At 34.1% G+C, this 26,369-nt stretch overlaps 1 long non-coding RNA gene across 1 annotated transcript in view; it reads left to right on the plus strand.

Moving 5' to 3' along the window:
• Window positions 1-26,369, plus strand: part of LOC307186605 — a 222,273-nt gene that overhangs the window by 160,106 nt on the left and 35,798 nt on the right. Inside the window, exon 3 of the long non-coding RNA XR_013828422.1 lies at window positions 13,020-13,155. This is a non-coding gene — a long non-coding RNA (uncharacterized lncRNA). The remainder of the gene's footprint in view (window positions 1-13,019; window positions 13,156-26,369) is intronic.

Here is a 26,369-nt window from a genome sequence, read left to right on the forward strand (position 1 = left end):
AATCTGGCATCAGAGTCATTTTGGAGAATTGGTTAAAAACCCTGCCCCATTTCCTCTGGACTCAGAGACTTTCAAGATGGCAGAGGAGTAAGATGTGGAGAGCACCTTCCTCCCCACAAATACATCAGAAATACATCTACATGTGGCACAACTCCTACAGAACACCTACTGAATGCTGGCAGAAGACCTCAGATTTCCCAAAAGGCAAGAAACTCCCCATGTACCTGGGTAGGGCAAAAGAAAAAACAGAGACAAAAGGATAGGGACAGGACCTACACCTCTGGGAGAGGTGAGAGCACACAGCAGTGAGAGGCCCGCATACCGCAAAAACAAAACAAAACAAAACAAAAACTATATGGTCCAGATGGATTAAAGCCAACTGTGAAAAGCAAAATTTTTAAAGTTTGCATAGAATACATTAAAATCTCAATGCAGGAAATGGTTTCTTAAATAAAACATTAATAATGTAACTATGAAGAATAATTTTGAAAGATTCAATTAAAATACTTTTAAAGTGACTGTATGTAAAAGGACTGTATCTCCTTCAAACGGGGTGGCAATATTTGGAACATATATAACAGACAGATATTAAGATGATCTAATCTATCTATCTACATATCTGTGTATCTAAATCTGTCTCTATCTAAAGAACTACAAAGTGTTAAGGGGAAAAGCATGAACCTCTGAGAAAATGCATAGAATCTGTGGACAGTTATTGATGGAAACACGAGTGGATCATGGTGCTCATCCTCTATGGTAGAAACTGCCAGTTGTGGACCCATTTCTCCCCTACGTCAGTTCTCCCCTCTGTACTGTCCCTAATGGCAAACACAAGGTCAGAGCCTCAGAAGAGTCATGAATATTCATCTGAAAGCCCCAGCCATTCTTGTATCATGCACAGTCATGAGACTGAGGCATCCTGACAGAGATGTGAGTGGAAGTAACATGTTCAAATTATGGGTCAACTCCTTGAAATAGAGGCTCCCTATCTCTTTTACTTTTATTCCTTTTCCTCAAACTGGAATTCAGATGGTATGCTGGAGATTAGCTTTCAACTAAGGCTGAGAGAAAGCCCTAAGAAATGATAAGGTCACAAGGTAAAAAGAGCCTGGATCCATGTATGACCTCAGGAAACGAACCAACCTTCTTTCCATGGGCTAGCCACCTATCAAGTTTTGGCAGAAGGCATTAATGCCTAGCTTGTCTGAGGCATTGGATACTTTTGTTATAGCACCGTACGGTAATTACTAATCAGAATTGGAAGTGAACTAAAAGATTTTGGCACATTTTATGCTGTCATGAGAAATCACTTTCACTGAAATAACAGGGGAGCTGGACAAGATACCTACAAAGCCTGCAAATAAAAGTCTCAATATTGATATTTCTTTTCAATTCCTACCTGCTTTAACAAGGTAGTACAAACCAGATTAACAAACCAGGGCAGAGAAGGAGGGAATACCACTCTACTAAATAGGCTTTCTTTGTCGGCAGCTGCAATCTAAATTAACTGAGAATCCACTAACATGGAGTCTTGCAGGGTTATAAAAGCCAACTGCTTCTGTCCACTGAGCAGCTGTTGATAAGATTATGGAGGCTACACATCAATGTGCTTGGACATAAAGTGGTAACCAGCCCAGCTGCAAGATCAGATTATGTATGCTGTCTGTTCACGCATCCTGTTATTTCACATGGCCTTGAGGTAGCTGCCATTAAAATTAGTATAGATGTCAGTAAATAATAGTTATCCAGGCTTAAGAACTAGTCTGGGTAGATGTCTGATTGTACTGTAATTTCTTGCACAAGGAACTGAATGGAAGCAAATAAATCAGAAACCTCCTGAGTTTTTGAGGAAACTGTTTGGCCCAGGAAAACTTTAGCTTCAAAGCCTGTGATTGGGACTTCCCTGGTGGTCCAGTGGTTAACCTGGTGGTCCCCTTCGCCTTCCAATGCAGGGGGTGTGGGTTCAATCTCTGGTTGGGGAGCTAAGATCCCACATGCCTCGAGGCCAAAAAACCAAAATGTGAAACAGAAACATTGTTGTAACAAATTCAATAAATGATTTTAAAAATGGTCCATATCAAAAAAAAAAAAAAAAAGCCTGTGATTGTTCAGGCAAACCTAACTCTGAAAATCTCAACTAATAGGGGATTAGCTATTAAAATTCCGCCACACCAAGGAAGGTGTAATCTCCACTGATGGAGCAAATCTGTTACAGAGTAGAACCAGGTTCCTTTAAAGAAGTTACTCCAACATGGAGAAAGGGGGGATTCATAATATCCACCCAGGAGACTTTATAAGTGACCAGTGACTATGTTCCCCCTCCTCCCTTTTCACACTTGAGTTTCTTTTACAGTTACCTTATACTTGAAGGGAGGAAGGTGGTGGTTAGGGGTGAATATCTTTGTTACTGTATTGGTCACCAAGTCATGAGGATTTATATCTAAACCTTGGGCTAAAGTATATCATAAAAAGATCAACATAATTAAAGTGGAGTAAATTAGGTAGAGGGTAATGGCAAACAAGAGCATAATAAGGTAAAGGGTGTCTGATGCCAATCACAGAAGGCCCCACTGTCAGCTGCTTGGCATATAAATTCTGAAAAGCTGGGGAGAAATTAATGAATACTGAAAGAGTTGAAAGCTCCAAAATTCTCCTGTAAATTTTCAGGTGTTTAGAAGCAATACCAATGCTATGCCAGTTATGGCTACTTTAAGCTGAACATAGCTTCCACTTTCATAGCTGTCTTACTGCAGTAGATACTAAGTTTTAGGTCTCAAGTGCCAACTCTGTCACTTGCTAATGCATGAATGAACTCAGGCAAGTTAATCTTCTAAACTAAGTTGCTTCATCAAAACAGTTGGATAATAATACTAACTATCCTCTCAGATTGGTTGTAAGGATTAATTCATCTAAAATCTTTCCCAGAGCTCTGCTATGAAAAACATTAGTTGCTAGAGATCCCCTTTGGAAAAGGCTAAAGTATTGTGTATCCTTAGTCCTACTTGGCAGTTCATAGTGGATATTTGCCTAAAAATAAGCTTTACAAATTCCTACTCAATATAAACATGTTTGAATTTATTGATGAACTTTTTTGAAAAGTTGAATACACATGAGCCCTCAGTGAATAATTTGTTGAATATGTGAGTGAATAAATGCTTCATTTTCATGGCTCATTGAGACCGCTGTTGTCTGCTGATTCATAAACACCATTCAAACAACCTGTTGATAAATTTGAGTTTATTGTTTGCCCCACGGGGACACCAACACCCTGACACAGTCTTAGTAGCCTGTAGGAGCATGAAAGCCAAATACACACACGTCATTGTCACTGAATCTTAGTATGGTAATCAGACTGTAACATCTCACCTTTTCATTGCTCTCATCCTGCATATACATATACTTTGTATTATGAAACTGTTGAAAAATTCAGCAACCTATCTCTTGATTTCCTATTATACTAATTTTTGCAGCTCTCCATTCTAGGAAATACATGCATGGGGAAAAATTGTGATTCTAATTGTGCAGCAGTAATACACTTAATTCATTATTCTTTCTCTTATTTTTCAATCTTTTATAATATTTGACCATTTTCTAAAATAAAAAAACATAAAATAAAGCACTAATATAAAGTTTGAAGATTATATTATATAGCAATTGTATTACAGAACTCAGGGAATAATTTTGGTATTTTCCCTATCAGTTTTCCCAAGGCCTGTTTATTTTATAGCAATTGTATTACAGAACTCAGAGAATAATTTTGGTATTTTCCTATCAATTTTTCCAAGGCCTGGTTATTTTATATTGCAGAAAAAGTGTAAGTGCAATACCCCTGCAACTGACTAAAGAAAATAACAATACATTTTAATTTTGCAGCATCATAAAGTGTGTCACACATTTAATCTTATATTTCTAAAGGCAGATGGTTTAGCTGCTTTAGTTGAAACACTTCAGGCTCTGGTGACTTGTCCACTCTATACTTACCCCAAGGATAAGGTTTTGAGCCACCGTATCAGTCATCCCCCGACATGTTTTCTTCACTCTCACATGTCCAATTTACTTTATGAGTTTATTGTTGAAAAACCTTTTATCACACCTTCTTCAGAAAAAGCTTCTAGAACAACGTTCAAAAATTTTGATGGATTTGTTACTTTTTGTTAAGTCACTCTATATGCACATAAATGATGTTGAAAAGGCTGTTTCTCTTACTGTTGAAAACTGAAATGCCAAGGTCAAGGTGGGCTCTACTTAGGCCGAGGTGTATTGGCACTTGTTGTCACTCTCCAGTATGTTTCTCTCCAGGAGGTGTGCAGGATACTTCTGTAGAATTCTCTTCATAAGGCTTTACAGAAAACGAGATTTGTCATTAGCTGGGATACACTGAAGTTGTAGAACAAAATCAATACCTAGGATTAACATATGTCAATGATTGTGACTGCTACATGCCTTGGATTTGGTGCAAATCAGGATTTGCCTTTTTGGAAGATTTCTTATTTTATTTTTCTCTCAAGCAAAACTGTAGTAAAGAATTCCAACTCTTTCTCACTTCAGACAATAAATATTTTAGAATTAGAAAAATATCACATTCCATTATTTAACAGTAAATTATCCAAGCCACCTGTAATACTTAAAGCAGAATTTTGGTGCCATTTCTTGAAAAAAAAAAAAAAGTATGCTTTAAATTTCACAACTGATACTATAAAAAATGACACCATAACATGAGAGCGCCACAGTTACTACATGAAGAGATAACAATTCATTGATTGGCGGCTAGTCAATGGCAATATTTATTAAGGAGAAAGAAAATAATTTAAAGAACACAAGCAACTAAACATTATTTGACATTTTAATATCCTTAAATTATTTGAAAAATATCTAAATTTAATTTCTTACACTGGAGATTCAAGGCACACGAGTTCCAGACTGCTTGTAAACATCTGAGATTTAAGAAATCCAATCATTCGGTAAAATATAATAGCATAAATTAATGGTTATAACATTTAGATATGGTATATTTAATAATTAAAAATAGAATAAATTGAATAGAAATTAAGTCTAAAATATAATAGAAATAAAATTATTATTTTAAGATTTATTAAATGAAATATAAGGTATTAAGATATACCTTAAATGATATGTAAGGTATTGAAATAAGGTAATGAGCTTCCTTAGATGAAAAATAAATTGAATCTGTAATTGAGGTGGCATAATTTATTCTAACATACACAATCATCAGTGAAGGATGCAGTTTTAAATAGTTATTGATCAGATTGCTAAATCCAAAGTGATATGAAGCATTTCACAGTCATTCAGGAAGTAATACCATAGACATGAGAGAAAAAAACAATCTAAATATTGAAATGAACAAATAGGTTGGACACCAAACTTACAAGGCAAGATTTAGAAAAGAATTGAGTTTTGAGGCAAAATAGTGTGACCTCAGAATCCTTTTTGAAGGTAAATTGCCTTTGAGTAGGGAGACAAACGATATTATAAAAACTCTCAGGGATCTGGATGTGTTTTATCTATGGAATTTCCTGCAGTATAGGATTTGTGTTTACTTATTATGCATTATAATATTGAAATATGGTTTATGTCTTGTATGTAGTTTGAAAAGGGTATTTTTAACCATTTACCACAGTATCTTCTACTAGATTATCTTTAATTCCTAAAGAATTAATTTATTTTTCTTTAGTGCCCAGAAGAAATGACCCAGCTCTCATTCCACAGACTGTGACATCTACACCATTACTGTCCTCAAGATTCCCAAAATTAGTTGTTGGGGAAAATTATTATATAAATGAATTCTCAGAGTCATGATTTTTCCAAATACTGGGAGGAGAGGCTCTTACCACAGAAAAAAATTTAATGCAGTCAACATTTTTTCCTGGCATATGGAAAAGGGGCAAAATTTCAAATTTGGCTAGGGAAAAAGAGATCATCTTTCAAACTTACATTAACATAAGAGGACCAAAAGAAACCCTTGAGGCTCTTAGGTGGCCTAATTTTACTTACTGGACAGGTAGGGGTTTGAAAGCCATTCTAATTATACAAAGTTTTCCATTGATGTCCTCCTTATTTACCTTTTCCTGTGATTTAGTAGGAGAATCTGTGCCTGTCAGTATGAATTCAAATTCTGACTATACTCTCAGAACAACCTAAATTACGTGTTAGTATATAATTATATATAACATATAATTATACAATATTAATATAATATTATAAATGAATAGACCATGTATGCCATATTTATATAAAAAAGACATTTTAGAAACCTTTTTTTTAGTCTGAATCATATTACCCAATGCACACATCAGATACTCAAGATTATTATTATTTTTTTTAAGATTATTATTTTTTAAATGCAATTAAAATTTTAAAATCCTATTGAAATATGATACAAATCTAGGAAGAGGTTAAATGAGACTTGATCCTTATCAAGCTTAACTCAGTAAAAGGGGCTGTATTAGTCAGGGTTATCCAGCGGACAGAACCAATAGAAGATTATATATATATGAGAGAGAGAGAGAGAGGGAGGGAGGGAGGGAGAGAGAGATTTATTATAGGAATAGGCTCCACAGTTATGGAAACCACCAAGTCCTGCTGTCTGCAAGCTGGAGATCAGGGGAGCTAGTTATAATTCAGTCTGTGTCTGAAGGCTGGAGAACCAGGGGAACTGATGGTGTAGCTCCCAGTCTGAGGCCTAAGGCCTGAGAAGTGGGGAGAGGTGTTCCTATAGTCCAGAGGTCCAAGAACCAGGAGCTCTGATGTCTGATGGCAGAAGATGGACGTTGTAGCTCAAAAAGAGAGGGAGGTGGAAAGAGAGAGAGAGAAATGGCTCTTTCTTCACCTTTTTGTTCTTGATGAATTGGGTGGTGTCCACCCACATTAATGAGAGTGATTGTTGCTATTCAATCTACTGAATCAAATGCTAATCTTTTCCAGAATCACTGTCATAGACACACCCAGAAATTATGTTTTATTAGCCATCTGGGCATTTCTTGGCTCAGTCAAGTTGACAGATAAAATTATCACAAGGGTATATTTGTTGTGGAAATAATTAAGAAATTCTAGGGAAAAAGTAAGAGTTAGTACTTGAGTAATTATATTACTCAAATAACAAATGACTGTACATACTTAAAAGATCTACTGATCATGGCATTAGGATACTATTTTTTTAACTCTTTTTTTTTAGGTAAAGGGAGGGCAGATTTTTTTCACGCTCATAATAGTTACATCTAGGTAAATTTAAACTGAAAACAGTGTTTTAATATTGTATCTTCAATAAGCTAAATGGCTTGCTAAGATAGTTTGTAGTTAAATTGTAACTCTGGTCACTAGCATGTTTTGATTCATATAAGCTTTTTTGTTTATTTTGTTAAGAACATTCCTAAAACTTTCCTATGCATTTAGACTCATATTAAGTGTTATCAAACAGTTACTTTTTTTTCTTTTTTCCTATAATGGCAGGTCTATTTGCTTTGTTATCAGAATAGTCACTCTTTTGGTTTCTTTTAACCAGAGATTTAGGAGTTGGATCCTTACTATGAAAGTATCTTTGTTTAATTTCCTCATGGAACATCTCGGGAAACCATATGTAAAATTACTTGTCTAAATCCAAATTTTGGCCAATGCCAGATGCCAGGTTTCCTACCTATTCCGAATCATGCTCTGTCAAATCACTCTTAGTTCCTTGCTTAGGATTCCAATGTCAATGAAATATAACCCTATGAGAGTTGTATGATGACTGTAGCTCCCTCAAAAACACAGGTCTCAAAAGGAAAAGAGGCATGGGGATAAAAGTCTTTCTCCTCTTGTATTTCCTTTTTTTTTTTTTAATGAAAAGCATTTATTATCCCCTGAAGCACAAAGCATTCCTGACCTTATATCCTGTTGACTAGAACATGCTTAACTGGATATCTGTAGTTATAAGAGAGGCTCAGAAACTTATCAATATGACAGTGGGATGATAGTGTCATGATTGACATAAAAAATCATGATTCATGCCTGAGGCTATGCACTAAGAAAAGTCAGAATTCTGACAGCATAGAAGGAAGGAAAAATAACTTTAGAAACAGCAAAGAACATCTCCTATACACACTTATTTTTCTTAAAATCCCATAACCAAATATCAAATCTATTTGTACAAGCTTTTTTCACCTAGAAAATGAGTTAGGAATAAATTATTGTTGTAACTGATGACCTTTCTCTGTAAATCATATGTTCAAATCACATCCAATGTAATATTTAAAATAATGTTTTAAATATTACCTGAATAATGTTGAAAATGTTGTTAGTATTATGTTGCTAAATATAATTCATACTAAGTTATGGAAACTATGGCTAGTGCAAAATCTGTTGAATCAAGGCAATTTCCACTTGTGAGGATAGACCCATGATTTCTGGGATTGGTATTTTCAAGCCCTCACCTTTTGCAAATGATGTATATATTGCATTGCAAATTTGATCAATGAATCCTTTAGTTATGTACAATTAAATTGCAAACACATACATGGCTAATACTGATATGGCAGTTTAACTCAGTGATAATTAGATTTATCTGTCAACTGAAAGACACACAAACATGTACTTTTCTGTCCTCCTCTAGGGAAAAAAAATGTTTCATGTCAAAATACCAACATTTATTAAACTTAATGAAAACCCTGAAAATGGTTGTATGCTTTTAAAGAAAATTACTCTTCCTTTAAGTGCTTCAGGTGGTCATGATGCATATTAAAAAGATCATTATTAGCATCATAAATTTATATGATATATTTCCAAGTATGCATTTAATTACATAGGTTCAAGGACAATTTGGGGTTCCATATAATCTGTGGATTATAGGGGCAATAAATAGATTGCCTCCATAGATGAGGTGACATTTTAGCCAATGAGGGATTGGATGGTGACAGGACATTTCTGCCTTCTGTTAAGATCAAAGTGACAACTATGTCCTTTCAACTGGATTTACAGACTATAGGTAGGTGGTGATCCTTAACATCTATGCATTATTTACACTGAAAAGTGCTTGTAGATAGACGGTAAGATGACTCTGCTTGTTGATAGATGTTGCTGCATCTGAATTTTCTTGGCATTTCCTTAAAGTAATTTTACACTTTATTCTTTCAAATTAACTTATAATTATAGAAAACACAGTACTATTCCAAGTAACAAAGCATCCTGTGCAGTTTCATCACATATTTATTCTTTACCACAGGCCTATATAGTTCTTAAATAAATTTGATAAGAACCTAGTAATTAGAATCAGAGAAACTAGATACACATTCACACTCTAGCATTTTACAGCTCTGAAAGTTGGGAAGTTTAACTTCTTGTAAACTCCCTTTTTTAAATATATAACTTTATTTAGTCTATTTATTTTGGGCTGCGTTGTGTCTTCGTTGCTGCCCACGGGCTTTCTCTAGTTGCGGCGAGCGGGGGGCTACTCTTCATTGTGATGCATGGGTTTCTTACTGCAGTGGCTTCTCTTGTTTCGGAGCACAGGCTCTAGAACACAGGCTCAGTGGTTGTGGCGCACCGGCTTAGTTGCTCCATGGCATGTAGGATCTTCCTGGACCAGGGCTCAAACCCATGTCCCCTTCATTGGCAGGCAGATTCTTAACCACTGCACCACCAAGGAAGTCCCTAAACTCACTTCTTTAGAATGTGGTTAATGCACATAACAAAAATTTACTATCTTAATCATTTTTAAGTGTTCAGGTCAGTGGCATTTAAGTGCATTCAGGTTGTTGAACAACTATCACAGCCATTCTTCTCCAGACACTTTTATTTTTCCTTGTATAATGGAATTTTTGTACCTGTTGAATGGCAACTCCCCATTTCTTTATCCCCGCCACACCTGGCAACAACCATTTTACCCATTTCTAATAGTTTGACTATTTTAGATACCTCATATAAGTGGAATCACTCCGTATCTGTCTTTCTGTGACTGGATTATATCACTTAGCATAATGCCCTCCAGTTTGATCCATGTTGTCACGAATGGCAGAATCTTCTTTTGTAAAGCTGAATAATATTGCCTTGTATGTACATGGCACATTGCCTTTATCCATTCATTCATTGATGGACATTTGGGTTGTTTCCATGTCTTGGCAATTGTGAATAATACTGCTGGAAATGTGCAGATATCTATTCAAGATCCTGATTTCAATTCTTTTCAATATATTTACCCAGAAGTAGGATTGCTGGATCATATGATACTATTTTTAATTTTTTGAGGAATCTCTGTAGTTTCTTCACCATTTTACATTCTCACCAATAATGTACAAGAGTTCCAATTTCTGCACATCCTCACCAACACTTGTTTTTTTTTTTCCCTGACTTTTTGATAATAACCATTCTAACTGCTGTGAGGTCATGTGTCATTATGGTTTTGATTTTCATTTCCTTTATGATTAGTGATGTTGAGCATCTTTTCATATACCTGTTGATAATTTGTGTGTCTTCTTTGGAGAAATATCTATTCAAATCATTGACCCATTTTTAAATTGAGTTATTTGTATTTTTGCTATTGAATTGTAGTAGTTCCTTGTATATTTTGGATATTAGCCCCTTTATCATATATATAATTTGCAAATATTTTCTCTCATTCCTAGGTTGCCTTTTCACTGTGTTTATTGTTTCCTTTGCTTTGCAGAAGCTTTTTAGTTTGATGTATCCCCACATCTCTATTTTTACTTGCGTTGCTTATGCTTTTATTAAAAGAAGGACATCCAAAATTTCACGCATAGCCTGGAATTGTCACTCAGTTGCCTCTGGCAACAACTGAAAGAGTTCAGGCACTGTAAAAATATACCACAGCTATAGGCTAAGCCTCAGTCAATAGAGTATGTCGTTGTGTCTTTAGCAATAGAATTTTGTTGATCAATTTTAATTATGATGTCTTAGACCTCCCCACACCCTTTATCTTTCTCTGCTTCTTCTTCTTTTGTAATCACTAAGCACCATAATTTTATGAGGTCTTTTTTGCTTTATGGATTCAGTTAGCTTATAATGTTTAATTGTTAATAACTGTCTTTTGTGTATAGCCTTTCCTGCTGCTGCCATCTTATGACATATTTCAGATCATCTTTTCAGTCTAAAACGTCCCTATAAACTGGTAATGACTTTCATTACGAAGTTCAAATTATGCAGAGAAGAACTGAGATATTTAGTACCGTTTCTGTTTGTTTGGAAATCTCCCTGTCTCATTAAGTCACATGATGCTGAGTAGGCATTAAGTTGCCTTTGTGCAGAGCATAGCCATTTAGGATGGTTACTCTCAACTAGGGATTATATGTGTGGTATTAACCTTGATTTATCTACACTATAGATTTATGCTTCTGGGTTTTCTCTGGGTTATTCTAGAATGGATGAATGCATGGTTGCCAGAGACAGTTTTTCTCTTTCCTGTTGTTATATTATTGATACTACTATCTGTGTTACTTTGCTAGGCCTGCCATAACAAAGTACTGTAGACTAGGTGGCATAAACCACAGAAGTTTATTTTCTCACAGTTAAGAAAGCTAGAAGTCTGAGATCGAGGTTGCAGCAGAGTTTCATTCTGAGGTCTCTCTTCTTGGCTTGTAGGTGGCTGTCTTCTCTCTGTGTCCCCACATGGTCATTCCTCTGTGCACATGCGTACCTGTGTCCATGTTTCTTCTTCTTATGAGGACACCAGTCATGACCCTCATTAACCTTAATTACCTCTTTAAAAGTTCTGTCTCCAATTTCATCAATCTGAGGTAGTAGGGGTTAAGACTTCAATATATGAATTTGGGAGGAACAAAATTCAGCCCACAACATAATCCATATCAAGTTTTAAAGTAAATATAAAATAATTTTATGTGTTATACAGTTGGAAGTAATCCCAAAGAATAACTTATAAAAAGAGGAGTGATATTAGGGCATTTTAGAAAACTGTTCATAACTTTCTTAAGGGAAAAACAACTGCCTTGAAAGGAAAAAAATGACTTTGAACACTTACTCCACATTGTTCCTAAATTTGTTTTGAACTCTGACAAATACTGATAGCTTTGTGTATACTAATAAAGTGTAATTAACACTGAATTTGGAGACAATGATAATGAGATTTCAGCAGTAAAAAAGACACAAGAGACTTGGGGAAATAGTGTTCTCTAATTCAATAAAAACTGAATTAAATACTTCCCTTGGGATTAGGGTTCCCCATTGTGTACCTTATGCATAAAAATAAAATTTTGGAAAGCAGCCTGCAGCACATTGGGACCTATGCAGTATTAGGAGATCTTACATAATTAATGAAAAACAAACACAGGCATAAGGAAGCATCATAAATATAGTCTTATGCAAACATTCTGTGCCATTTAGTTCATAAAGATTATGGGTATGCATGATTCCACAAGGCCTCCATTGTAGTTACTTTTCCTCAATGTAAAATAAAAATGCCCTTTGCATTTTTAATTTTGTAAAACAATCTAAAACAAAAGTGATCTAAAACAATCTGTGAATAAAATAGCATCAGATTATTCTTTATCTGTATTAATGATAACTGAGCTGGAATCCACAGTTAGTTCCAAATCAAGTGCCGTTCCATCTTTCACAAATCTAGGGCCTCTAATTATACTAATCCTTTTGTGACATTCTGAATGTACAACTTCCATCTCTGCTGTGAATATTCTCACAGCAGTTATCCTAGATTCTGCTTAATTTCACTCCGTGCTCCCTTTCAGCGCGAGGCATTGCTTTTCTTTCCACATCCCATGTTACCTTTCCATCTGATCATAGAATTTAGCTTTTTTTTTTACTGCAACCATGTATCCTTCAAGAAATGAAGGCTTTTGCGGTAGATGGCATTAGCGGTCACAGCTATTTGCCATTCTATGTCCGCATCATAGATGGAGTCTACTTCTCTTTCCCTTGTCTTTAAGCTAAGCCACAGGACTTGCCTTGGCCAGGGATAAATGTGCAGAAGTGACGATGTGCCGTTCTGATCCTAGGCTTTGGGAAACCTCATTTATTTATTTTTTGCATTTCCCATCTAGAGTCACTGCCCCAGGAGGATGAAAGGAATATGGAGCCAAACTGGTCCCAGCTTCTGAAGCCTGAAACAGAGTGGCCTGCAGACCTGCAGTGAGGAGCATTAACTGTCAGGCTGAGCTCATCCCAGATCAACCAAAGGTGAGATACTTTAGATATTAGGCAACAAGTGATTGCTGCTTGGCAGTGGCTTGCTATGCAGCAATAGCTAACTGATACAGGTTGTGTTACGGCCTGAATTGTCCCAAAATTCATATGTTGAAGTTATACACTTTACCTCACAATCTGACTGTATTTGGATGTAGGACCTTTAAAGAGGTAATTAATGTAAAATGAGATCATTGAGGTGGACCCTCTTCTGACATAACTGGTGTCTTTATAAGACAAAGAATTGATCAGGACACAGACAAAAACAGAAGGAGGGCCATATGAACGTAAGAAGATGGCTATCTACTAGCCAAAGAGAGAAGCTTCAGAATGAAACCAACCCTCCCAACACCCTGATTTGAACTTCTACCCTCCAAGACTATGAGAAAATAAATTTCTGTTATTTACATCCCCCATCTGTTGTACGTTGTTATGGTAGTCCTAGGAAGCTAATACAGGTGATGTTCTCTCTCTTTACCTCCTTAGATATTTTGTATAATGAACACCTAGCTTCTATACATGATCCTACCTGAAAGTTAAGCTACAGGGCTAATGTCCTGCTCCCCCAGTATTGATGAAATATATCTAAGGAAACTACACTATGACCATGACCTTAGTGGGTAACTTTGGTAACCACTAGCCACATTTGGTTAGTTAAATATAAATTTAAATTAATTAACATTGAACAAAATTAGAACTTCAGTTAGTCGCAGTAGCCCTATTTCAATTACTTAATAGTCAAATATGGCTATTAGCTAATATATTGGAGAACACAAATTTATGGACATTTCTGTCTTCAGGAAACTTTTATTGGCAAGCCTGGGCTAGAGAATCAATAGGCATTCAAGTACACTTAAAATTATTATTCTTAGATTTTGGGGCAGGGGGGAAGGGGAGAAGGAAAGATTTATTACTTGCAGCAAGGAAGAACACAGGGAATCTTTTCCCAAAGCAGTGTCTCCCTGAACAGGAAAGTTGGGGAAGTTTTAAACTAAGGGTACATGCATATACACAAGGGGGCCTGAGAAGAGGAGAATTTGGCATAGAATTGGGGCAAAAGTCAGCAGAGTCCAAGCTTTAGTTGATTGAAGTCAGGAGGGTCCACATCTTCATTGCATCCTCCACCTGGGCAGGGACTTTAGTTCCTGGCGTCATGACTTACTGAAGCTCAGGTTCTATGTTTCATAGAAGAAAGAATTCAGAGAGACAAAGTGACAGGTAAAAAGTGGGTTTATTTAGAGAGGTACACATTCCATAGACGGAATGTGGTCCATCTCAAAAGGCAAGAGCAGCCTGGGAGAAACACACTCCACAGGCATAGTATGGGCCATATCAGAAAGTGGGAGGCTATTCTTAGAGTCTTGATGGCCATGTGAGTGATTCATCTTGGAAATGGATCATACAATCCCAGTTGAGACCTTCTACCTATTGCTCAACCATAACTTTAATACCCATGTGAGACAAGACACAATCTTGGGCATTTTAGCCCCAGCACACATCACATGGAGAAAAGGTAAGCTGCCCTGAGATGTCCTGTCCAAGTTCCTGATTCATGGAACAGGGAACAAATGAAACAGTTCTTTTATTAATCCACTAAGTTTTTGGTTACTGTGTTATAAAAGAATAGATGACCAAAACATTCTGACTAGATTCTAATAATATTAAATCATATATTATTTAGATTAAAAGGACCAAATTAAGTAAGAAAAACAGTGAGTAAAATTTCTCAGGAAATTCTATAACTTTGCAAGGCCACACTAATAAAGAAGGATCGATGGTTTTCAATTATTTTATTCTTAATTCTTCTGTTTTATTCCCTTCTGAAAGGATTCAGAAGGTAATATTTTCTGCTTGGAAAAAAAAAAGCTTCTATTGGAATAAAATTATAGATCCATTAGCTTTTATTTCAGTCCATCTAAGATGTATACTAGTGTCCTTCTGGATAAACTAAGCTGAGCTATTCTAATAGGACAAGCCTTAGACACAACTATTCTACTATAGACCAGTATTATATTCTTTATCACCTTAAAAAATCTGTTAAGAACAGCTACAGTTGTTTGCAGCTTTTAAATATATAACTTTTTTGCTTTGTTATTTTTCTTCTTAAACTTAGATTAATAATTCAGATCATCTTTTGAAAGTATAGGACCTATGTTATGGAACTTAAAAAGATACATGTATTCTATATTTTGAAGATAATTGCCTGCACTCTGATATCAACTGTTACATAATTAGAATACTATCAACTAATGTAAGCATATGGCAGAGTCTCTCAGATTGAGAACCAGAATACACATTAATGAAGCTTCGTTGTGGATTCCAGTATACATCTAGGGTTGAGAGTCACTGCTCTAGATATCATAGAGCCTATCCTTATTCCAAGCCATATTAAGATATGTTTATGTCTATAGTAATTCTCATTTGTACCTCACAAAATTGGTTGATTATAAACATCAATATATCAATAATAATATTAGCATCAATTAAAATATCTAGTATTGATAAGCACGTAATACATAGCAGTAATTCTGGAGAAAAAAGTAGATATTTCCTTGCATTTAAGAAGCTTACAGTCTAGCGGATAAGAGGGAGGAAATCAATTTTCTAAACAAATGTAATATAGTAGATACTAGTATAAATTTATATGAATAATTAAAGAGGGGAAAACTTATTTTTTAGGGATTGTAATAACATAAGAAATTGGCAAGGAATGAGACGAGATGTCTGATATTTAAAATAATGCATAGAAAATGAAAGGGAGAAGTCGATAAGGTATTAAATTTTAATTGAGAAGAAAAAATGGATTTTATACTGTAATCATTAAGAATTTTATTGTCATAGAATTAATGCATGCATGAAGTGTAAAAATGTCATGATAGAAACCAAAAAAACACCTGCTTTTGCCATTATATTACTTTGATTTCAAATTAAAGTACATATATAGTACATATATATAAACAGATAAATATTGATACCTATAGAGATGCACACAGAGATATAAATATTGTGGTAGATCCATTGCATGAATAATCCCATCATTTCCTGCCTCCAAGTATCCATACCATTTGATATTTCCCTTCTACACTGATTCTGGGCTTGATGAGCGAATTTCTTTGGCCAGGCAGAAGACTGAGAAATCACTTTTGTACTTTCACTTTCTCTTTTGCTCTTCTCACCACCATGACAACATGCTGGGAGTGGATTGCTGAAGGAATGTGAATAACATGCGGAGTCATCCCAGCTAGGTAATCCTACAGCAGCAAGCCATGCCCAATAGCTAACTTCTTGCAAATGCTTGAGTGAGCCCAGTCCCTGTCATTGCAACCTCACACTGCACTGTAGGCTCAGGCGTAAACACAAATTTTGTTGTTGTAAAGCACTAAGTGATTTGAAAGCACTAGGTAGTTGGTAATGTGGTGTTACTGCAGCAATAGATAAATGAGCCCAGAAGTGAGAGAAGAAGTTCACTAAAAAAATGAGTTGACAGAATAGTGTGCTAGGGAAGAAGAATAATTTGGGGGGAAGATTCTGACTTTCATAAGAGAAAAAACTTGATGTGCCTTAGGAAAGAAGCCTTAGGTGGATCATATTAAGAGTCTTTTGGTATTGGGAGAGAGTCATGGCTTTAATGTTTAGTTCACTTTAATTTAGGGTTTGGATAAAGCCATTTTTGTTCCCAGGAATATAACAGCCTGTTAACCGCTTGAATCCCAAGTTTTTAGTATTGTACTTACCCTGATTCCATTTGCTATCAACATTTCAAACATAACAGGAACCGAAAATCTAAGTAAAAGAGTTATATTTCTCTTAGAAGACCACCATTCTCTGCTTTTGGACCATCAAGTGTAGGAGAAGTAATTATTTATAAGGTCTTTCAGAGGCAACAGCTGTCCTCAATGAATATTTGAAGTTCTAATTTGAATTTCCCGAACCTCATACAAGTAGGCTTGGGAAGCTACATAAAACGTTGACGGAAACTGAATTTTCAACTAGCATAGAAATTATTCTCCGTTATTCCTTGTGATGAAGATACTGATGATCTAGAAAATAAATCAAAGTATTCTTCCAATAACATAAATGACTTAACAATAACCATTCTTATTATACCTTTATTAAACTATTGTTTACTTATTCTTACATGTTTAGGCATTATGGTAGATACTGGAAATACAGTGATGAGCATAATCAATGAAGAATAATTACTGTGAACAGGTTAACTTCATGTATATTATCCCTTTTGACAATCACACAATCAAAATGGGGTTGTAAAGTCATTAAAAATGAAAATATAATTTTTAGATTTAGGGAACAAAGACAGTGTAACTCTTGCCAGACAATCTTAGACATAAATTGTAGCAATATTTTTTTGGGTCTGTCTCCTAAGGCAAAAGAAATCAAAGCAAAAATAAACAAATGGGACCTAATTATATATAGAAGCTTTTGCACAGCAAAGGAAACCGTAAACAAAATGAAAAGACAACCAATAGAATGGAAGAACATATTTGCAAATGACATGACTGACAAAGGGTTAATATCCAAAATATATAAACAGCTTATACTACTCTGTATCAAAAAGAAAAAAAAAAAAACCCAATCAAAAAATGGGCAGAAGACCTAAATAGACATTTTTTCCAAAGAAGACATACAGATGGCCAACAGGCATTTCAAAATATGCTCAATGTTGCTAATTATTAGCGAAGTGCAAATCTAAACCACAATGAGATATCACCTCATACCTGTAAGAATGGCTATCGTCAAAAAGTCTACAAATAACAAATGTTGGAGAGGGTGTGGAGAAAAGGGGACCCTGTACACCGTTCGTGGGAATGTAAATAAATTGGTGCAGCCAGTATGAAAAACAATATGGAGGTTCTCAAAAAAAAAAAGCAAAAATAGAGCTACTGTATGATCCAGCAAGCAATTCCACTCCTGGGTGTATATACAAAAAAAAAAAAAAAATGAATACACTAATTTGAAAAGATATATACACCTCAAAGTTTATAGCAGCACTATTTACAGTAGCCAAGTTATGGTGGCAACATAAGTACCCATCAACGGAAAACTGGATAAAGAAGATGTGGTATATATATAAAATGAAATATTACTCAGCTATAAAAAGAATGAAATTCTGCTATTTGTGGCAACATGGTTGGACCTAGAGAATATTGTGCTTAGTAAAATAAGTCAGACAAATACTGTATTATATCACTTATATGTGGAATAAAATAATACAGGGCTTCCCTGGTGGCACAGTGGTTGAGAGTCCGCCTGCCTATGCAGGGGACACGGGTTCGTGCCCCGGTCCAGGAAGATCCCACATGCCGCGGAGCGGCTAGGCCCGTGAGCCACGGCCGCTTAGCCTGCGCATCCGGAGCCTGTGCTCCGCAACGGGAGAGGCCACAACAGTGAGAGGCCCGCGTACCGCAAAAAAATAAAATAAAATAAAATAAATGAATATATATACAAAATAGAAACAGACTCATAGTTATAGAAAACATACTAGTGGTTACCAAAGGGGAGAGGGAAAAAGGAGAGGGGCAAATTAGGGGTATGGGATTAAGAGACACAAACTACTGTGTATAAAATAGATAGAGCAACTAGGTTATATTGTATAGCATGGAGAATTATCACCATTATCTTGTAATAATGCAGTATTATCTGTAAAAATATTAAAACATTATGCTGTACATGTGAAATTAATATAATATTATAAATCAACTACTTCGATTAAAATTTTTTTAATCTATTTAAAAGAAAAAAATTAAACATAAAATTCCTTTTATGTGGACTCTTGCCATTTTTTCTATTAAGCTGTTTAATCCTTTTCCTATTGTTTTATAGAAACTCTTTATATTTTAGAAAGAGTAGGCCTTTATTTCAATGTGAGCTGCAAATAATTTATTCCCACTTTGTTCTTTGAGTTTTTTATTGAGATATAATTGACATGTAACATTGTGTTAGTTTTAGGTGTACAGTGTGTTTTGATATATGTAAATATTGCAAAATAATTACCACTCTAAGATTATTTAACATCCATCACCACACAGTTACAATTTTTTTCTTGCAATGAGAACTTTTAAGATCTACTCTTCTAGCAATAAAATATACCCACTTTTTAAAAATAATTTATTTTTATTGAAGTATAGTTGAATTACAATGTTGTGTTAATTACTGCTGTACAGCAAAATGACTCAGTTATATACATATATATATATTCTCTTTCATATTCTTTTTCATTATGGTTTATCACAAGATATTGAATATAGTTCCCTGTGCTATACAGTAGAATCTTGTTGATTATCCATTCTATATACACCAGTTTGCATCTGCTAATCCCAAACTCTCACTCTTACCCTCTCCCAGGTCCCTCCCCCTTGGCAACCACCAGTCTATTCTCTATGTCCCCCATTTTGTTTCTTTTTCATAGGTAGGTTCATTTGTGACATATTTTAGATTCCACATGTAAGTGATATCCTATGGTATTTGTCTTTCTCTTTTTGATTTACTTCACTTAGTATGATAATCTCTAGTTGCATCCATGTTGCTGCAAATGGCTTAATTTATGTAAAGAACAATGAGTTGTGTTATGATAGACATAAGTTTTATCTTGCTATGATTTTAAAAACTTGTTATATCAAGCATGGCTTTGATGGTATCTTTAATCATGAAAATGATAAAAACCATATAGTTGAGTGTTTTGTGTAAGAAAAAGAGAAAGAATTAGAAGGAAGACTCATCACAGCCAAAAAAAGATTAATAATTAACCTCAAATTACAGAAAAATTCTGGCAGCACAGTAATAATACCTATCAGTGAAAAAATTAATTAATTCATCTTATTCTGTGTGTTGATATTTCACTTCACTGTTGTCAGAATAAGTATTTATTTTTAAAAAGTGTGCATAAATTATATCATGAGTTCCAATAGTATTTTTTATCTTGCTCTAGCCTATTTGGAACAGTGCAGTTTAGAAGAGGGCAAAATAAGCATTTATCATTTATTCTTCGCTGCTACATTGTTAACTTATCCATTAGTCCTTTTTCTTAGTCATATACTTGCAAGCATTAAATGAAATGATAATGAGGAAAAATGTCCTTGCTTTGGTGTAATACTGCTTAAACAGAACTATGAAATATGGCATATGCTATCAGCAGATTTTTTTTCCATTTGTTTCTCGAGGGATAATCAATTCTTCTTTAAAAATAAAAAAAGTAAAGATTTTAGAACAGTTTTAGCTTTACAGCAAGATGGTGAAGATAATACAGAAAGTTGTCATATACTGTACATCCAGTCTCCTCTGTTGTTAACATTTTAATTTAGTATGGTACATTTAATACAATTAGTGAAACACTATGGATGCATTATTTTTAACTAAAGTCCAGATTCTTTTAGTTTTTTGGGTTTTTTTTTCTCTTAGTTTTAACCTGATGCCCTTTTCCTACTCCAGGATCCCTGCCGAGATGCCATATTAAATTTAGTTATCATGTCTCCTTAGGCTCCTCCCAGCTGTGACACTTTCTCAGATTTTCCTTGGTTTTGATGACTTTGACAGTTTTGAGGTGCATAGGGCAGTTACTTTGCAGACATTTCAGTGATTTATTATTGAGGTTGACTTTGATTACCTTATGGAAGTACAGTTTGTCAGGTTTCTCTACTGCAGTGTACCACGCACACATAAGGATTGAGAAATTGTTTGCATTTAGACCACCGATCCATTTTTACTTAATTTTAATGAAACGTGCAATGACTGTGTCTATGTTCTTTTTTTTTCATATGCAAGTCCAGTTTTTCTGACACCATTTGTTGAAATGACATCCTTTCTCCATTGAAATACTTTTGCTTCTTTGTCAAAGTGTATTTTTGTGGGTCTATATCTTGATACTTTATTCTGTTTCATTGTTCTCTATATCTATGTTTTCAACCAAGCCGTGCTATCTTGATTAATGCAGTTTTGTAGTAGGTCTTGAAATCAGATAGGATGCACCTTCCAGTTTGGTCTTTTCATATTGTGTTGACTATGGTAGGTTTTTTTGACTTTCCTTATAAGCTTTAGAATCAATGTATCTATTGATTTATAGATAGATTTATTATAAGATATCTATCTATATATCTATACATCTATACATATATATAGAGAGAGAGGGAGAGATCTTGATGGATTTTTGAATGGGATTGTGTTGAATCTACACATAAAGTTGAGAAGAATTGCATCATAACAATATTGAATATCCTGATACACGAATGAAATATTCCTCCTTTTATTTAGATCTTTGATTTCTCTCATCATAGATTTGTAGTTTTTACATATATATACATCCTGTGCATATATTGTTATATTTATCCTTACCTATTTCTTTTTCTGTGTGTGCTGTTGTAAATTTTTTAAAATATCAAACTCTAATTGTTCATTTCTGTTGTATAGGAAAACGATAGATTTTTGTATATAAATCTTGTATCCTATGATCTTACTATATTCACTTATTAATTCCAGAATTTTTTTGTCAGTTCTTTCGATTTTCTATATAGATATTTTTTCATTTTTCTTTTCTTATCATATTGTACTAGCAGAACTTCCAGTACATTATTGAATAAGAATGGTGTTAGAGAATGTCCTTGAGTTCTTCCTAATCTTAGGGTGAAAGTATCATATTTCTGATAATTATGACCTTTTTGGTAGGTATTCTTTATAAAGTTGAGGAATGTCCCCTCTATTGCTATTTTGTTCATCTGTTGTTAGTTTGTTCATCGTTTTTTGTTTTGTTTTTCATAAATGGGTGTTGGATTTTGTGAATTTTTTTTATCAGTTGATATTACATGATTATTCTCCTTTTGCATTGATGTGGTAGATTTTGCTGAATTTCAGATTTTGAACTAATCTTGCATAGTAGGAATACATTACATGTGTTTGTGTGTATAATTTTTATGCATTGCTGGATCCAATTTGCTGATAGGTACTTTTGCATCAGTATTCATGAGAGATACATGCCAATAGTTTTCCTTCCTTATAATATTTGTCTCTGGTTTTGATACTAGGGTAATTTTGATGTTATAGAAGCAGTTAATGAGTTTGTCCTGTGCTTCTCTTTTCTGGAAGAGATAAAGAAGAATTTATATCACTCCTTTATTAAAATTGGGTAGGATTCACCAGTCAAACCATCTGAGTCAGGTGCTTTCTTACTTGGGAGGAATTAATTATTGAATTTTTTTTTAATAATAGTTACAAATCAATTCGAATTATCTGTTTCTCCTTGTATAACTTTGTCTTTCTAGGAATGTATACATTTCATCTAAATAATCAAATCTGTGGACACAGAGTTGCTTCTGGTATTCCTCTGTTATTTTTTTTAAACATTTTTATTGGCGTATAATTGCTTTACAATGGTGTGTTAATGTCCACAGAATTAGTAGTGACCACTCCTTTTCATTTGTTATATTGTTAATGTGTGTGTGCTTTTTTTTTTCTTGGTTACCCTTCTGAGAGTTGTTTCTATTAATCTTTAAAGAAAAAAGTCTCTTGATTTTGTTGATTTTATCTGCTGTTTTTCTGTTTTCAATTTCATTGACTTTTAATCTAAGATTTATTATTTATATTCATGTTCTTTCACTTCATTGAAGCCTAAATTGCTTTTTTTCTTTAGCTTCCTGAAGTAGATTTGTTGTTGATTTTAGATCCTTTTTATCTAATATATGTAATCAATGCTGTAAATTTCCCCTAGGTACTGCTTTTGCTACTTCCCTCAAATTTTTATGTTATATTTTTATCTTAATTTAAGTCAAAATATATTTTAATTGCTTTTGTGACTTATTTTCTGACCCATTTATTTAGCTATGTGTTGTTTAATCCCCAAGTATTTGAGAATATGTTTTTCTATTGTGTTTGTTATTAAATTCTTGATTAATTCCATTGTGACCTGGCAACATACTTTGTATGGTTTCTATTCTTTTACATTTGTTTAGGTATGTTTTATCACTCAGAATATGGTCTTTTCTTGGTGAATGTTCAGTGAGGGAGCTTGAGAGGAATATGTTTTCTCTGTTGTTGGATGAAGATTTTATAAATGTCAATTAGGTTAAATTGATCGATTGTGCAGGTCAACTTTATCTTTACAAATGATCTGTGTGCTTGATCTATCAATTACTAAAAGAGGGTTATTAAAATTTTCAAATGTAAAAGAATATTTTACTCCCAATTAGCAGAAATTGAGAATAAATATGTTAAGAAAAATCAAGCAAAACAATATATAGTTATACTATTATAAAAATTATTGTTATTTTCAGGAAAAATTACTAAATTAATAAATATCACACAGTCTGGTCCAAATGATGCTAGAGTGTGAACTCTAGATCATGTTTGCTTAAGAGAGAACAGATTGACTCTGCCTGATATTGGCATATGACCTCTCTTAAATTGTTTGTGATTGTACTAAGTACATATTGATAAAGAAGTAGAAATGTATGGATGGAATAATTATTACATTTATGATGTACTGAGCATCTTTATCATGGTAAGCAGTATTGTTGAATCTCAAATATTATTATACTCCTTGTTTTACAATGGAAAAACTTAATCTTGTTTATAGTAACATCCAAACTTGCTAACTAGTTTGGAATTGCAACTCTTGACTCTGATTCCAGTGTCTAGGGATTTTTTTTTACTAGTGGCTTAAGATTTTAAATTTATGTTCTGAATATGGGTCACTTAGTGTGAAAGGTAAAAAACAATTACAGTAGATATTTAGGTTAAATTATTGTATTATTATACTCACTTTTCATTGTATCTCTACTCAACAGAGTTTGTGCTTTAAAAATTGTTGGTCAAGTTAAATATATGAGACAGTCAAGGAATTTATCAAAATTATTGACCTTGTTCACAAATGCATAAACGATTTGTGGGACACTTTAAAGAATACGAAGCCAATTACAAAATATTAGTACACTTTAAGACTAAGGTAGCAAACTAAGGGAAATGATTAAAGAGATAATATGAACCTCTTCCTAAGTTCAAGGTTGCTTTTGCTTTAGTTTTCTATTCAACAAGCAAAGAACTAGTGCCAAGGTTTTAATGACATTATGAACACATGTGAGCACATATAGCTACCTAATATCTCCCTTGTTTTTCAGACACAGCTGGATTTTTATGATGAATGAATCCTGCACAGACTTGTAATCCTTTAGGTCAAAAAAGTATGAAACTGGCAGTAACTGCCTTTTGAAATCACTGACCTGAGAAAAATGAGAGGGGTCATATTGATACATGAAATTCTTTTATTATCTCATAGGGAATATCCTGCTGCATTACAATTACACATTTTGTGTTCTATCTATTATTGACAATTGTGCCTTCTTTGAGATTTTAGTGTAGCTGAACTGGACTTGTCCTACACAACCAAAATCTCATTTTGTTGATTAACATTAGAACTATAAATATATATTTTTGTAAATATAATTGATTAGTTTGTATTTAATGTTTTGAATTTATGATAAATTCTATAATTTTAGGGATTAACAGTTCATACTTAACCATATATTTTTTTAATTTGAACAAATATTCTCTGTAACTATCCAGATTTCTAATCATAAGATTGATTTTTTAAAATTCTAGGTATGCCTTTATTTCCTTCAAGAGGCTATGTCATTACTCTCCTATATCTGAGGAATGCAATCAAAATATTATAGTTTAGATTAAGATTGGACTCATACAATAATTCACCCAAATCTTGCATAACTTTAAGAATCCTTGTCCTGAATGATTAAGAAAATACACATTGAGGAGAAAAACTTTTGGAAAGAAAAAAATCAGTGAGTATAGTCCCAGATGCTTTATCAAAATATATATCATCAATGAGTAAAGCAAGAATGAAAACATAGAATTCAGGAAACAGACGAATTTACTAAATATGTAAAGAAAATCTCAAGAATGACATTTGTGCAGAAAATCTAGAGACCAACCCAAGTCAGAGTGAGGCAGGGAAAAGAGGGGTCCTGGACAACTAAGGTAATCATACAAGGTAAAATGATTTGAAGACATTTATGACATGTACAATTCTGAAAGGAGCTTAAGAATTTATTATTGATAGATACTTATGGCAGAAGGTGTTAATTGCCACCAGAATTATTGTTCTTATTCTTCATAAAAACAGAAAATTTAGATAAACACTTGATTAGCTCTAGTTTGACTGGAGACCTAAACTTCAGATTCTAGATGTAGGTATGTGATTAATTTCTAGTCACTGAGATTGAACAAAAGTGATGTGTGCAACTTCCACCTTTAAAAGGAGGAGAAAACTCTCCATTCCTGCTGTACAGAATACAGAGAGGATCCTGGGAACTGGAGCAGTATCTGGTGCAGTTAGTTGAAAATAACATATTGAGACCAGCTGAGCAAAATCAGCACACTAATACCTACTCAGACTGCTACAGAAGAAAGACATAAACTCCCTCTTGTTTGATCCATTATTATTTTGTGTCTCTCTGTTAGCGCTGCTGAGCTCATATCTTAACTGATATGGCAGTGCAGTGGTTCTCAACTTTTACTTGAATCAGCATCATGTAGATGGCTTGGAAAAATAGAGAATGGTGGTCCCACCACCAATAGGTGTGCGGTAAAGGTGAGAATTTGCTTTTCTGTTAAGTTCCCAAGTGAGCCTAATACTGCTGATTTGGGAACCACAGTTTCTAACCACAGTGGTAGTGTACTAGGGCAAGAATAATTTCATCAGCACATAATGGAAAATGGCCAATTTTGCTTCATCTGTGATAGTGTCTATTACATACATAGAAAGAAGTCATCAGTTAGGCAGTCCTGGTTTGACCTGGAGATTCAATGACCTAGAATTACTAAAAAAACATTCATGTATAATTTTTATTGATTCAACAGCATTTTCCTTCAAAACTAAAAAAAAAATGCCTACATGTAGAGCTATAATATTTAAAAATATGAATATACCTACTAGAAAAAAAGAGCTATTAGAATTGAATGTATTTAACACTAGATAATGGGAATTATGGGTAGGGAGACCAGATTCCATGAAACGTTCTTTTTCAAATATAAACACTTTTCAAGAATTTTGGTTTTATTTGTGCATATTATAATTTTAACACAATGAAATAACAGAAAATAATAAAAGATGTGTAGTTTTAGTGGGAGAAGCATGGCTTTGGAGCTCATTCTGGTTTTGCCTAAACAAAGACTCAAGAGTTCTAGCCCCC

The sequence above is a fragment of the Stenella coeruleoalba genome, assembly GCF_951394435.1.
Source record: "Stenella coeruleoalba genome assembly, chromosome: 1".
Classification (NCBI taxonomy): domain Eukaryota; kingdom Metazoa; phylum Chordata; class Mammalia; order Artiodactyla; family Delphinidae; genus Stenella; species Stenella coeruleoalba.